The sequence below is a fragment of the Carassius gibelio genome, chromosome B3 (assembly GCF_023724105.1).
Source record: "Carassius gibelio isolate Cgi1373 ecotype wild population from Czech Republic chromosome B3, carGib1.2-hapl.c, whole genome shotgun sequence".
NCBI lineage: Eukaryota > Metazoa > Chordata > Actinopteri > Cypriniformes > Cyprinidae > Carassius > Carassius gibelio.
This window is the reverse complement of record NC_068398.1, coordinates 1,706,780-1,721,832: the sequence shown is the minus strand read 5'-3', so window position 1 is coordinate 1,721,832 and position 15,053 is coordinate 1,706,780. Positions and strand designations below refer to the sequence as shown.

General features: G+C 33.8%; 1 protein-coding gene across 3 annotated transcripts in view; it reads left to right on the top strand.

Moving 5' to 3' along the window:
• The first annotated feature begins 1,897 nt into the window (after positions 1–1,897).
• The window catches only part of LOC127952167 (uncharacterized), a 42,110-nt gene continuing 28,954 nt past the window's right edge, over positions 1,898–15,053 (top strand). For 2 of the 3 annotated variants that reach the window (XM_052550533.1, XM_052550530.1), the window contains exons 1-2: positions 1,898–1,994; positions 2,247–2,279. The gene's annotated coding sequence lies outside the window, so the exon portion shown is untranslated. The remainder of the gene's footprint in view (positions 1,995–2,246; positions 2,280–15,053) is intronic. The other variant, XM_052550531.1, reaches the window with a different exon arrangement.

Sequence of the window (15,053 nt, the reverse complement as noted above, 5' to 3'; positions counted from 1 at the left end):
CATTCACTCAAATATTTCAACACCAAATTAATATTTGATTATTATAGCAACACTTTAAGCCAGTCTAGTAGATCATGCCTGTTAGAAACAACCATAATCACTTGACTATCAAAATTAATACTGCTGTAACAGATGCATCATAAAGATACAAATACAGCAATAAAACAAAATTTAAAGTGCAAAAGTCAATGGTCAGGAGCCCAACTAAAGCAAACACTGATCTCCACAATGGTGACGCTAAACGAAACAGTAACATTATCATCTAAATCTCTTTAATTCTCAATAAGATCTTTTGATCTCTGTTCTCTGATTGGCAGAAATAAAGTCAGTCTGGTTAGTAATGTGTGAAGTTGGTGAAGCTGTTTGTTGATCATTTAAATCTTCAGTTGATTTCATCTAAGGCTGTGGCTGAAGTCAGTTGTATTTCATGTGTTTGTCTTGTTATGTTTTTTTTTTTCTTCAGTGATTCTACTCATTAACAGCAGCTGTTGATCAGTGTCTAAATTCACTCATTAGTGTTCATTCTCTCTGTCAGGTGGACTATATTAGTAAACTCATGTAGGGAATAGTGAATGAGGGTGTAGGGTGTGATTTGAAACACAGCCGCTGAGTGTCGACTTTGAACGTTGTTAATTTACGATATATAGCAGCAGGCTACTTCTCGAAAACGATGAATATTACCCAGAATGCACTGTTTTAATGAAAAACAGTATTTTACTGTCGAAATTTGGCCGTTTTTTTACAGCGATTTTTAACAGTGTAGTGTACGCATGTCCGGTAGTTCTGCAAACAACAGCGTACTTGATAACATCAATCAGCTCGACTTGGCTACTGCAGTTTTCCTCACTGTATATTTACAATAAAATGAAAAAGGATATTGTCAAATTATTAAGTATTAGAATGGTCCCGTTCTATATCTCCGCCACCAGAAGTTTTCTCAGTCCTCCTGAAGTGTTCACATCCGTGGGAAGAAAAGGCACAACAGACACAAAATCTGAATATACCTTCACTTCAAATCTTTATTTTTTTACACTGAGTATATATAGGAAAAAATAAGGGTGGTACCATCTTTTCAACAAATAGGATATAGATTACATATGTGTTGAGTTTAAACCAAAACAACGATTTAGATGAGGTAAGCATATATTCAGCAAACACTAGACATATAAGGAATAATATTGGCACAATACTGACACAGCTATCAGTAAAGGACAAACTAAACCCAGTAGTCTGAGCCCACAGAGGTCCCCCACCATTCTTCACCAATTCAGCTCTATCTATCATCTGCGCATGCGTGTATAAAGTACATTGAGGTAAAGAGATACAGAACTAGAGAATAGAGAGAGAGAACACAGATGGGAGGAGGGAGAAAAACAAGGAGAAAGAAAGGGAGGGCAGGAGTAAGAGAGAAGATAAAAACACTCACACCCAACCTTAAAAGGAAACATCTGTGGAAAGGAGTGTACTTTTTCTAACAGAAATCAAATATCACTACCTCCTTTCGTTTTCATTTAAACATAATAATAGCCACATTACATACTTAATATAGGCACAGAACGAGAGAAACTTGACAAAATTACATTGAAAATTAGGAGATGTTCAAAAGATGAGTAATTATTTAACCTCAAAATGAAGGTAAATACTGGAGGAAGAAAGGCAGCTGCAAATGTAGAATAATCATATTGAACTGGCTGCAAAACATGCCCAAATGGAAATAATATACAGCCTTCTCACACTGAAATAAGAGAAGCTAATCATGCACATTCATTGGTCATACACAGATCTTGTTTGTCCCTGGTGAAATTATTTCCCCCCTCCCCTACATTGTGGCCTTTCTGATTGGCTGACATGTGTCTTGCATAACAGGAGTACACTTATATAAATCCCTTGTAGTGGCAAAACACTCCAGCAAGAGAATTCAAGAACACAAGACACATCTCTAATATAACATCCTGCAGAAACCTCCGTTTGCTGTTTGGAGCAGATTTCCTCAGGTTTGACTGTTTTATATTTACATGTATTTGTTATTTCACTTTTATGAAAACGAAACATTTGTGATTTGTGGGATATTCTGGGAATGTTCGTTCTATTGGAACACTTCCAGAATAAAGCTTAGAGAGTCTTGGTTAGTCTGAATCAGGAACTTCTCCCTGCCAGTCAAGACAGGCAGCAAAACACTTGCCTCACTGTTTATTAGATATTGTTGAATTGTCACTCAACTGCAATTAAACCAATTATTGTTTCAGATTTAAACCGTACTGCATCAGAGGAAGACACAGGTAACTCTGCCTTCTGAATGTTTGCCGTAACGCACGCATCCTTCAGCTGCTGAAGCAAAACGCTTTGAATTTGCGCATACAGTGAATGACATTGCGTCGGCAGCTGACTAGTAAAATAACTAACAAAGTAATTTGTAATCAAATTCAAAAAGCAAACACATAACAACATTGTATTAATGTTTAAAAAAGTACCTCAGATGTGTGTAACTTCTAAATTGTGATGATGATTTAATTACTGCTCTAGCATTTTAACTAACCAGAAGCGCCTTTCACTTAAAGTTCATTTGCGTATGCTCTATATTGCATATTGAAGGTTGCAATACGATACATTATATCATATGTATTAATATTAATAATATGACAATATCTGTAGTTAATATTTGTTAAATGGGAGGAGGAAATCCTATAACCAGCTAGGAAAGAAAGATAACAGTAGTGATGTTCATTTACTGAAGTGATATTCAACACTGTAAAAAATTTTGCCGTTAAATAACAGTAATTTTCTGGCAGCAGGGGTGCCAGTAAAGTACTGTTAATTTACAGCTCTTAACCATTAATTTACCACTCTTATTTTTTAACAGTATTTTACCGTAAATTCTACCATGGAAATTAACTCCACTCCCACTGCTTCAAACAGTTTGAGTTTTTAAACTAGCATTCCTACGATGTTAGTACTATGAACTTATTTCATTTGAGTCCACTGAGAAGGAATATTTCTTACACTTAATGTGCAGTAATAAAGTAACTAAATACATGACTTTTACTCAAATCACTGGAAGCTCATTGTCAGCTGTATTACACATGTATGTGCTGAAGTACTTAACACAGAGATCATCACTGTATCAGCGACTCCACATTTACTGCCTTTATATAAAGCAGCAGAAAATCAGAATTTGTGGCTCATCATTGACTGAAGCACCAGCTCTACTCTCCAGCACAATGGTGAACAACAAAACTACATTAAACTTACAGATCTCTCTTGTGCAAACACACATTAATACAGTCAAGTTCAGTATTTACTCTCATTATCAGTGTATGACTTTGCCTAATTTTTTTTCTATGGATGTTCACAAATATTTTAGTTAAATTAAATTATTTTTCATTTGGTAAATCTGACGTTTACAATTTAAAGTATATTACTGTTTTTCCTTGACTTGACGGCAAAAAACTGTAGAAAAACACTTTTTTTTGCTGGCAACCATTAATTTACGGCAAGAAACAGTAGAAAAACAGTTATTTACTGGCAGCAGGGGTGCCAGTAAATAACTGTTTTTCTACAGTTTGTTTCCTGTAAATTAATTACAGTTTATTACTGTTAAATTATGTTTCATTCTGTTTTTTCTTCATCTTAAATCTTTAACCCTTTAAACCCCACAAGAAAATCCTCAGTTTTAAATGAACACTTATAATGTGTGCACACTACAGAGTGTTAGAGTAACACTGAATCAGTGAAGTTAATGAGATAATTCTGTGATTAATTGATGATTGAGCATTAGTGATAAACACCTGCAGAATCACTGAAGGAAAGAGAAACACAAGAACTACAAATGACTTCAGCCACAGCCTTAGATGAAATCAACTGAATAAAAGAATACATCAAATCTCTCAAGATCTGATTAAACAACTACTAAAACAGCTTCACCAGATTCACATTACTAACCAGACTGCCTTTATTTCTGTCAGATGTCTACAGAAGAACTTATGGAGAGTTAAATAGGTTTAGGTGTTTTTTTTCACTACCATGATGGAGATCAGTGTTTACTTTAGTTGGGCTCTTGAACGTGACTTTTCAACAACTAAGGTTTTTTTTTTTTTTTCATGCTGTAACAATGCGCCTTTGGAACCTGTTATAGCAAAACAAAAGTACACAGAAGAAAAAAAATCTGATATTGTTGTTTATAGATTGACAAGAACAAATACTATTATTTCTGATCTAATCCCGTATCTCTTCTCTTATTGAAACTACAGCATGAGAAGGAACACTGCTGAGCCATAAGTTATGAAAGACTGTTAAGAAAATGTCACTCATAATAAATAAAAAAAAAAAAAAACCTTTGCTGAAATTTAGACAGAAATATCAAGAATCAGCATATGAATCACAACAATGGTGACAATCCACAAAATAAATGAACAGATCTGTTCTGAACATCACAACACATGCTCCTAAAACTTAAAACAAATGCAAAATTATAAGCACATAAGAATTCAAGAAAATAAGTGAACAATTCAGGGGCATAATTTATTCATGCCGCAATGCATGCTGGGAATCATGGATGAGTTTTATCCTGTGCTGGTACCCAGCATGCATTGCATCATGAACCTTTTGATTGTCACCATTGTTGAGATTCATATGCTGATTGTTGATTTCTCTCTTTGAGTGTTGTGGGGACTGCTGCCCGAAATACTTTTTAACTAAAACTAGTCGTTAAATCCATAAATACTGGTTATCACACTACTTTTCAATCTTACTAAATTGAAGTGTCATTCACTCAAATATTTCAACACCAAATTAATATTTGATTATTATAGCAACACTTTGTCAGTCTAGTAGATCATGCCTGTTAGAAACAACCATAATCACTTGACTATCAAAATTAATACTGCTGTAACAGATGCATCATAAAGATACAAATACAGCAATAAAACAAAATGTAAAGTGTAAAAGTCAATGGTCAGGAGCCCAACTAAAGAAAACACTGATCTCCACAATGGTGACGCTAAACGAAACAGGAACATTATCATCTAAATCTCTTTAATTCTCAATAAGATCTTTTGATCTCTGTTCTCTGATCTGACAGAAATAAAGTCAGTCTGGTTAGTAATGTGTGAAGTTGGTGAAGCTGTTTGTTGATCGTTTAAATCTTCAGTTGATTTCATCTAAAGCTGTGGCTGAAGTCAGTTGTATTTCATGTGTTTGTCTTGTTATGTTTTTTTTTTTTCTTCAGTGATTCTACTCATTAACAGCAGCTGTTGATCATTGTCTGAATTCACTCATTAGTGTTCATTCTCTCTGTCAGGTGGACTATATTAGTAAACTCATGTATGAAATAGTGAATGAGGGTGTAGGGTGTGATTTGAAACACAGCCGCTGAGTGTCGAATTTGAACGTTGCTATTTTACGATATATAGCAGCAGGCTACTTCTCGAAAACGATGAATATTACCCAGAATGCACTGTTTAAATGAAAAACAGTATTTTACTGTCGAAATTTGGCCGTTTTTTTACAGCGATTTTTAACAGTGAACAACTGTGAATAAATTACTTAAAAAATACTGCATAATAATAATAATAGGAGATTACCTTAGATAAGATTTGATTAATATGTATATATAGTACTGGTCAAAAGTTTATAAACATTAGGCTTATGCTCATCAAGCTATACATTTATTTGATCAAAAATACAGAAAAACAATAAAATTGTGAAATAGAAAATAAAAAAACAGTATATATATATATATATATATATATATATATATATATATATATATATATATATATATATATATATATATATATATATATATATACACAAATAATTTTACAAAACCATTTAAAAGTTTGCAATTCACTGTTTCTTTTTCTTTCTTTTTTTATTTTATTAAATATTTGTTTCACAATGTTATGGTTCTTTCTGTATTTCTGATCAAATGAATGCAGACTTGATGATCATGAAAAAACTCTTTTAAAAACTATTTTAATTGACCAGTACTAAATAAAAATATACACTTTCAAAATGAAACGCTGTATAAATAAAAATTTTAGGAATCATATTTGTTCCAAGTGCCTTTTTTTATTGAGGCGGGGAGCCTCCAAATGTGTACCGGCCCTGGTCAGAATTAATGTTTTATGTTCACACAGACATTCTAAATGAACAAGGCGAACTTAACTTGGTTTAACTTTTACTGCTATTGCAGATTGCAAAAATAAAAATAAGACAGCAGGAAATGAAAGTTGTGGGTCATGACTCGATAGAAACGTCTGATTTACAAACAAAATATTTCTTTTAAATCAGTCAAACCAGTCCACAATGAAGTGTGATCGATTCTCCTCACAAATCATAAATCTGATTGTAAATCTCAAGAGACGCTAACTGTAAAACTAGTTTCCATTGATATTGACTTTCCAAAAGAAATAATAATTTTTCTGACCTGCTGAAATGAGTCGTCAGCATGTCTTTCTTGTGATGAAGGTTCTGGGTGAAGAACTAGCTTTTCTAACATTTCATCATCAGACTCATTAGGGCTCAAGCCCGAAGGGGCGAAGAGCCCTATTGTTCTTCTAAGGATTATTCTTGTTATTATTATTATTAGGGCTCAAGCCTGGAGGGCGAGAGCCCTATTGTTTTCCTTAGGATTATTTGTTATTATTAGGGCTCAAGCCCGAAGGGGCGAAGAGCCCTATTGTTCTTCTAAGGATTATTCTTATTAGGGCTCAAGCCCGAAGGGGCGAAGAGCCCTATTGTTCTTCTAAGGATTATTCTTGTTAGGGCTCAAGCCCGAAGGGGCGAAGAGCCCTATTGTTCTTCTAAGGATTATTCTTCTTCTTATTATTTTTTTTATTTTTTATTAAACCTTCCGGGGGGTTTTGGGGGCCTTTACATGCTCAAAAACTCTTGAAAATTGGCACACACATTGGAATCTGCGGCCATCAGGACGCTGCTGAGGCTGGGACCCGGGCGTGGCACAGGGGCTCTACAGCGCCCCCTGGAACACAGTCAGAAATCTTGAACCATAGCTCACACCCACTAGCATGTATTTATATGAAACTCGGTACACTTATAGATCTCATTGAGCCGAACAACTTTCACACTTTATGTCATAGGCTCCGCCCAACAGGAAGTCAGCTATTCAGGGCTGTTTAAAAAAAGCATGCTCTGGAATTTGAAATACTCCTCTGAGGTTTTCAACCCATTCGCCACGAAACTCTGTAAACATGATCTCAAGACATTGGGGATGAAAAATTGCGAGGGGATTTTTGATATCTCGAACGGTTTGCCCGTGGCGAGGCTTGGAAATTATGGCTAGAAATGAGAAACAGGAAATGTCTAATAACATCCACATACATTTCCTGAATTTGATCAAACTTCATTGGTTTGTTCGTTGTATGATACCGATCGTATATATGTGACTATTAAGAGTCAACATTATAGCGCCACCAACTGGCAGCAGGAAGTGAGTCATTTTCCAAATGCTTTGAATTCAGCATCTTATTTTTACTCTATTTACTTAAAACTTCATCAGAATAATGACAAGACACGGCCGATGTAAATCTGTTGTGGGGATATTGATATCTGATATAGTGTTGCCATGGCAACGTGTCAAACTTGAATGTTCTGTTATGGTGAGTTTGAGGCAGACAACAAGCTCAGATTTACATGAAACTCAAAAGACATATCAGTATTAGTGATAGCTAGACAATGGCAAAAGCTTTTAAAAGGGCGTGAAGGAGGCACTCTATAGCGCCACCTTTTGTCAAAAGTGGGGGGGTTGGTTTTAGCTACAGACACCAAACTTGGTACATAAATTGTTCTTTTCAAGACGGACAACTTTCTAATTCACAGTCATCAGCTACGACCAACAGGAAGTCGGCTATTTTGATTTGAATATTTAAATTGAGCTCTGATTTAATGCATACTCCTCACAGGAAATGTTCACTATACTCACCAAACTTTGTCTACATGTTGAAAAAACATTGAGGAACTTAAATTGCGAACGGATTTTGGTTAGCTTGAACGGTTTTGTCGTGGTGATTTTTTTGAAATGACAGTAAAAAGGGAATCATTAATTGTCTTGTATTTTTAAATTGCAGCTTCCAAACACTTAAAAAAAAAATTCATACAGAGATCAAATCATTCTGAGGACATATGCATAGTTTCATGACTTTACAACACTGTATGATTAAAAGAAAATTAAAAAACTGTCAGACATCTCAACTCACTCTGTCCCTCTGTTTGAGTCTGTGTGCTGACTGAGTGTGTCTGTGTGTGTCTGTGAGTGGGGGATGGGCATGAGCTGAGTGGCAGACACAATGAGAGAGAGAGAGAGAGAGAGAGAAAGAGAGAGAGAGAAACTTAATCATCTCTTTAATCACCAGAAAAAAAAAAGTATTTTAAATTGTTATTTTTTGTTGCTTTTGCTAACATTGCTGTTTTCATTACAGCTTAAGAAATCTCTTAGGCCTTATCCTTTTCTGACAGTTTCAGGAATTAAAAACAAAATTCTAAAAATACTTACTTGTGCTGCAAATAATAATTTCAATCTCATTTGATACTGACCTATTCCATCCTGTGACATGACATTTATCTTAATTTACATAATCTCATGGATGGAACAGTAAAACTGTTCAGCTCACAGATGAAGACTAAGCTGTAATGCAAGCAGAACTTTCACAAATGCTTATAAGTCATTAAAGGATTTTATAACACTGTAAAATAATGTCTAATTTGTTAACATTAGTAAATGCATTGGTAACACTTTATAATAACTGCACTCATTAGTAAATAGTCAGTTCATGCTTTATAAAATCTTGTCCCAACTTAAATAGTCATTAATAATCAGCTTATACATACAGCTATAAATAGCTTGATCTTGGTTTATAAGCACATTTATTAAAAAGGAGAGTAAAGGGTCAGTTATCTTCCTATGAAAAATAAAAAAATGAAAATAAACTAACAACAACACAGATTGATACAGAACTCAGAAATTTTATTGTGGATTTATGATCAAATCAGCCTGTAAATGAATTCATTCTCCTCCAAGAAGACACAAATAGTTCACACCAAACTTTTTTCAACATGATGCCAATATACTGAAGATGTTAAATTGCGAATGGGTTTAAGATACCTTAAATGGTGTGGCCATACCGATTTATTAAAGTAACATAAAAAAATACAATAGTTATTTTACTATATCTTTAACATTCTTCATTCCAACTCTTCATAATTTTTTATATACGTAGAAGTCATCATTTGAAGGAAGCACAGTAAGTTTCATAGCTTTATTATGTCCAGGAGCCACCATAAAATTAAAACTATCATAACATATAAATCAAGCTTGCAATTCTTATTACCAATAATGGCCACCAGATGGAGATATAGGATTACTTTTAAATAATTATTGTAGAAACGAATATGATTTAAATCATTTATAGAAATCTTTTAAAGAAAAATATGTATTTTACTGATAAAATGATCCTCACTTAATTAGAATAATATGCTGAAGTATTGTGAAATACTGTGTATTAAGAATAATTCTTTATAGGCTTTATGGACAGATAGGTTTGGAGTGACTCTTGAAGGATCAGCACCACATCCTCTTTTACCACTGTTTAAAGAATGTATCTTACAGAACAGGTGCGAATGAATTTTGGATGGTGATTTTTTGAAATAACAGTAAAAAAGGAACCAGTAAATGTCTTTTATTTTTTTAAGTGCAGCTTCTAAACACTTCAACAAAATGTACACATAGAAGACAAGTCATGCTGAGGAAATATGCATAGTTTCATGACTATACAACACTATATGGATGAGAGAAAATTAAAAAACTACCATACATCTGATGTCACTCTGTCCCTCTGTCACTGTGGGTAATGTGTGTGTGTGTGTGTGTGTGTGTGTTTGTGTGTTAAGTGTGTGTGTGTTAAGTGTGTGTGCTGAGTTTGTGTGAATGTGTGGGAGAGGGGATGGGCTTGGTGTCAGAGAGAGAGAGAGAGAGAGAGAGAGAGAGAGAGAGAGGGAGGGAGATTTAATCATCTCTTTAATCACCATCAGAAAAAAATAAGAAATTTTGTGTTGTTGTTGTTGTTGTGTTTTCATCATTACAGCTTAAGAAATATCTTAGGCCTCAACATCAACTGTTGCTGCTTTATATAGCCTTCTCCCAAAATTAATAGTCATTAGTAAGCATTTTATAAATACAGCTATAATTAAATTGTTCATGGTTTATATGCACATTTATTTTGAGGAGATTAAAGGCTGTAATCTTCCTAAAAAAGTAATAATAAAAAAAAATAAACAAACACAGAACTCAGAAACATTTATTTCAAGATGCAATAAAAGAAAACTGTACACTATATATATATATATATATATATATATATATATATATATATATATATATATATATATATATATATATATACAATTGCATAAGTTTATATTAATTTTTTTATCAAGTGTACAGCTAATAATAATAATAATAATAATAATAATAATAATGCATTTTATTTAAGGCGCCTTTCAAACCACTCAAGGTCACCGTACAACAAGTAACAACAGTAACAATATTAAAACAAAAAATAACAGTAAATAACAATGTCAATAAAAAAACGCAATAATATTAGAATAGCACAACATATTGTGGAATACTATATTAAGACTTTATATATAGGCTTTATGAACAGATAGGTTTTGAGAGATTCTTGAAGTACTAGCATCACCTGCTCTTGTACGACGGCTTGAGGAATATATCTTCCAGATAGTACCGCCGCTCCCTATATGCAGAATACGCAGTCTTCGTAGGGCACCAACTCCCAAAGGGGGCACCATCCCAGTAGCTCAAAAAAAATAAAACATGCGCCATTCTCCCATCCGCGCTCGCGACCGCTCGGACATTTGCAGATGAATGTTCGTAATTGTTGGATGGACATCTATGCCCGGGTAAAAGACATCAGCAATCCGGCACAGAGAAAAGAAAAATAAAGTAAAAAACAAAACAAAAACAGGCATAAATTTGGCTTGACATTGGACATTTGAGAGTCTCAAATTTAGGGACCGTCTCTAAAGTTACATGTGATATTGTTATACACTTTTCTAACATCAGTAGCATTTGAAGAGAATTACTTACAGTCATAAAAACAACTGTAATTGTTCATCTACGTGACAGCTATAATGCACAATTAAATTGAATGTTTGATGTTTATTAAAACAAACTGTAAGTCATATGTAAATTATGCCACTTTTCACATGGACTCAAAAGCAAATTTGAAGCTCAATAGCATTTGAGGAGAAAGACTTGCAGTCATAAAACAATTTTAATGTGTTAATTTAGGTGTCAGCTACAATGCACACCTTATACATTTATATATATATATATATATATATATATATATATATATATATATATATATATATATATATTAAAATAAAGTGTTACTAAAGTTATATATATTGTTCTGTGTATGTGATTTCAAAGTCTAGATGGGTCGGATTAACCCTTTAACTGCCGTATCCCTTAAAACTTGATTGCCAGAGGGTTACTGTAAATGCTTATGCCCGCTGGGCACAGTTTTCCCGATGCCACCGGGGTGGCGTTGCACTGACGGCTTGAGCCCGCCATCGCTGCTTGCAGCTATATTTATTATTATTTTTTTTATTTTTTATTAAACCTTCCGGGGGTTTTTGGGGGCCTTAACATGCTCAAAAACTCTTGAAAATTGGCACACACATTGGAATCTGCGGCCATCAGGACGCCACAGAGACTGGGACCCGGGCGTGGCACAGGGGCTCTACAGCGCCCCCTGGAACACAGTCAGAAATCATGAACCATAGCTCACACACACTTGAAAAATATTTATATGAAACTCAGTACACTTGTAGATCTCATCAAGCTGAACAACTTTCGCGCTCTATGTCAAAGGCTCCGCCCAACAGGAAGTCAGCTATTCATGGCTGTTTAAAAAAAGCATGCTCTGGAATTTGATATACTTGTCATAGGTTTTTTACTTCATTGCCACGAAACTCGGTCAACATGATCTCAAGACATTGGGGATGATAAAATGCCAGGGGATTTTTGATATCTTGAACGGTTTGTCCATGGCATGGCGTTGAAATTAGGGCAAAAAATTAGAAACAGGAAATGCCTAATAACATCCACATACATTGCCTGAGTTTGATCAAACTTCATCGGTTTGTTCGATGTATGATACCGATCGTATATATGTGACTATTAAGAGTCAACGTTACAGCGCCACCAACTGGCAGCAGGAAGTGAGTCATTTTCAAAATGCTTTGAATTCAGCATCTTATTTTTACTCGATTTGCTTCAAACTTCATCAGAATAATGACAAAACATGGCCGATGAAAATCTGTTGTGGGGATATTGATATCTTGTATATTGTTGCCATGGCAACGTGTCAAACTTGAATATTCTGTTATGGTGATTTTGAGGCAGATAACAACCTCAGATTTACATGAAACTCAAAACACATATCAGTATTCTTGATAGCTAGACAATGGAAAAAGCTTTTAAAAGGGCGTGGAAGAGGCACTCTATAGCGCCACCTTTTGTCAAAAGTGGGGGGGTTACTTTTAGCTACAGACACCAAACTCGGTACAAAAATTTTTCTTATCAAGACGGACAACTTTCTAATTCACAGTCATCAGCTACGATCAACAGGAAGTCAGCTATTTTGATTTGAATGTGGATTTTTTTTTTACATTTAGCTGTGAATTAATGCATACTGCTCAGAGGAGAGTAACACTATACACACCAAACTTTGTCTACATGATGCCAAAACATTTTAAACAACTTAAATTGCCAATGGATTTTGGATAGCTTGAACGGTTTTGTCGTGGTGATTTTTTTAAATGACAGTAAAAATGGAATTATTAATTGTCCTGCATTTTTAAATTCCAAACACTTCAAAACCTTTTTTCATACAGAAAAAAAAGTCATTCTGAGTAAATATGCATAGTTTCATGACTTTACAACACTGTATGGATAACAGAAAATTAAAAAACTGTCAGACATCTCATCTCACTCTGTCCCTCTGTTTGAGTATATGTGCTTCAGACTTCCATTGTCTGAGAGAAATAGCGCCCCTACAGGTGCAATTACCGGACTTTTACTTTCACTTTTAAATCGGTTAAAAATACAAATAAATACTTAGATTTCATTCACACTGACAAGCTAAACCAACATATCTGATTATTACCGGTTCAAGGCTCATGGATAAATTATTTCTGGCCAGAGATAAGTGAGAAATAGGAGAGATGAATCACCGCTGTGATCACGAGCGTCTGGAGTAAAGAGCTCAGAATAACGAATTTATTCCTGTTTTAAAGCTTTTAAAAATAAATTATTACAGCGATATCACACAATCAACCAATTAGAACACACCAAGAGCTAAATTCAGATGTTTTTGAACTGTTTGTGTGAAAATGAAATATTTGTGGCTGCCTATCTGAAATCACCGCCTCCGATCAGCGGATACAGTGTCGAGCTCAAAACAAACGAATTTATTATTGTTTAAGAGTTTTTTTAAATAAAATATTACCACAAATGCACACAATAAACCCATTGTAACACTACAAGAGCTAAATGCAGGTGTTTGTGACCCTTTTAAGTGTACAAGACTATTTGAAAGCGCGACTGGCAGAATAACATATATCTCTCGAGCTGCAGGATTCTGCCTTTCGTCGTAAGAACGAACACATCACGGACAAGATTATTTCAAAATACATAATAGCTTGGCGACTATAAACGAAAACAGCCACGTGAACATAAACTGTTGAGAAATAAATCTGAAGTGGATCTACTGGATTTGAATATTAAAGTGACCACATTTACCACTTGCTTCTGTCTTCAATTTTAATCTATATAAAAAAGGAAACTCATTCGACTTGGCTGCTTTTTTAATGTGTGCGTATTTATTTATTTACCTTTTTATACATTTTGTATAATTTCATAGTTTGTGTATTACAATTATAAAAACAAAATAAAATTTAGCCACTCACATAGAAATAGCTTAGGCCTTATCCTTTTTCTGACAGTTTTAGGGATTTTTAAAAATCCTAAAAACCTTATTTGTGCTGCAAATAATAATTTGAAACTCATTTGATACTGACCTATGACATCCTGTGACATTATATTTATTTGAATTTACATAATCTCATGGATGTAACAGTAAATACAGTACAGTACAATACTAAGCTGTAATGCAAGCAGAACTTTCACAAATGCTTATGAGTCATTTAAGGATTTGATAACACTGTAAAATAATGTCTAATTTGTTAACATTAGCAAATCCATTGATAACACTTTATAATAACTGCACTCATTAGTAAATAGTCAGTTCATGCTTTATAAAGCCTTGTCCCAATATTAATAGTCAGTAGTAAGCAGTTTATAAATACAGCTATAAATAGCTTGTCCTTGGTTTATAAGCACATTTATTAAAAAGGAGAGTAAAGGGTCAGTTATCTTCCTATGAAAAATAAAAGATAAAAATAAACAAACAACAACACAGATTGATACAGAACTCAGAAAATTTATTGTGGATTTATGATAAAATCAGCCTGTAAATGAATTCATACTCCTCCTCATACTACTCCATACTCATTTTTCAATATGATGCCAATATACTGAGATGTTAAATTGTGAATGGGTTTAGGATAGCTTAAATGGTGTTGCCATAGAGATTTATTAAAGTAACATAAAAAAATACAATTGTTATTTTACTATATCTTTAAGATTTTTCATTCTAACTCTTCATAATTTTTTATATAAGTAGAAGTCATCATTTGAAGGAAGCACAGTAAGTTTCATAGCTTTATCTTTTTCAAGAGCCAGCATAAAATTAAAACTATCATAACTTATAAATCAAGCTTGCAATTCTTAGTACCAATAATGGCCACCAGAGGGAGCTATAGGATTACTTTTAAATAATTATTGTAGAAACGAGTATGATTTAAATCATTTATAGAAATATTTCAAAAAAAATAATATGAATTGTATGTACTTTACTGATAAAATTACCCTGACTTAATTAGAATAA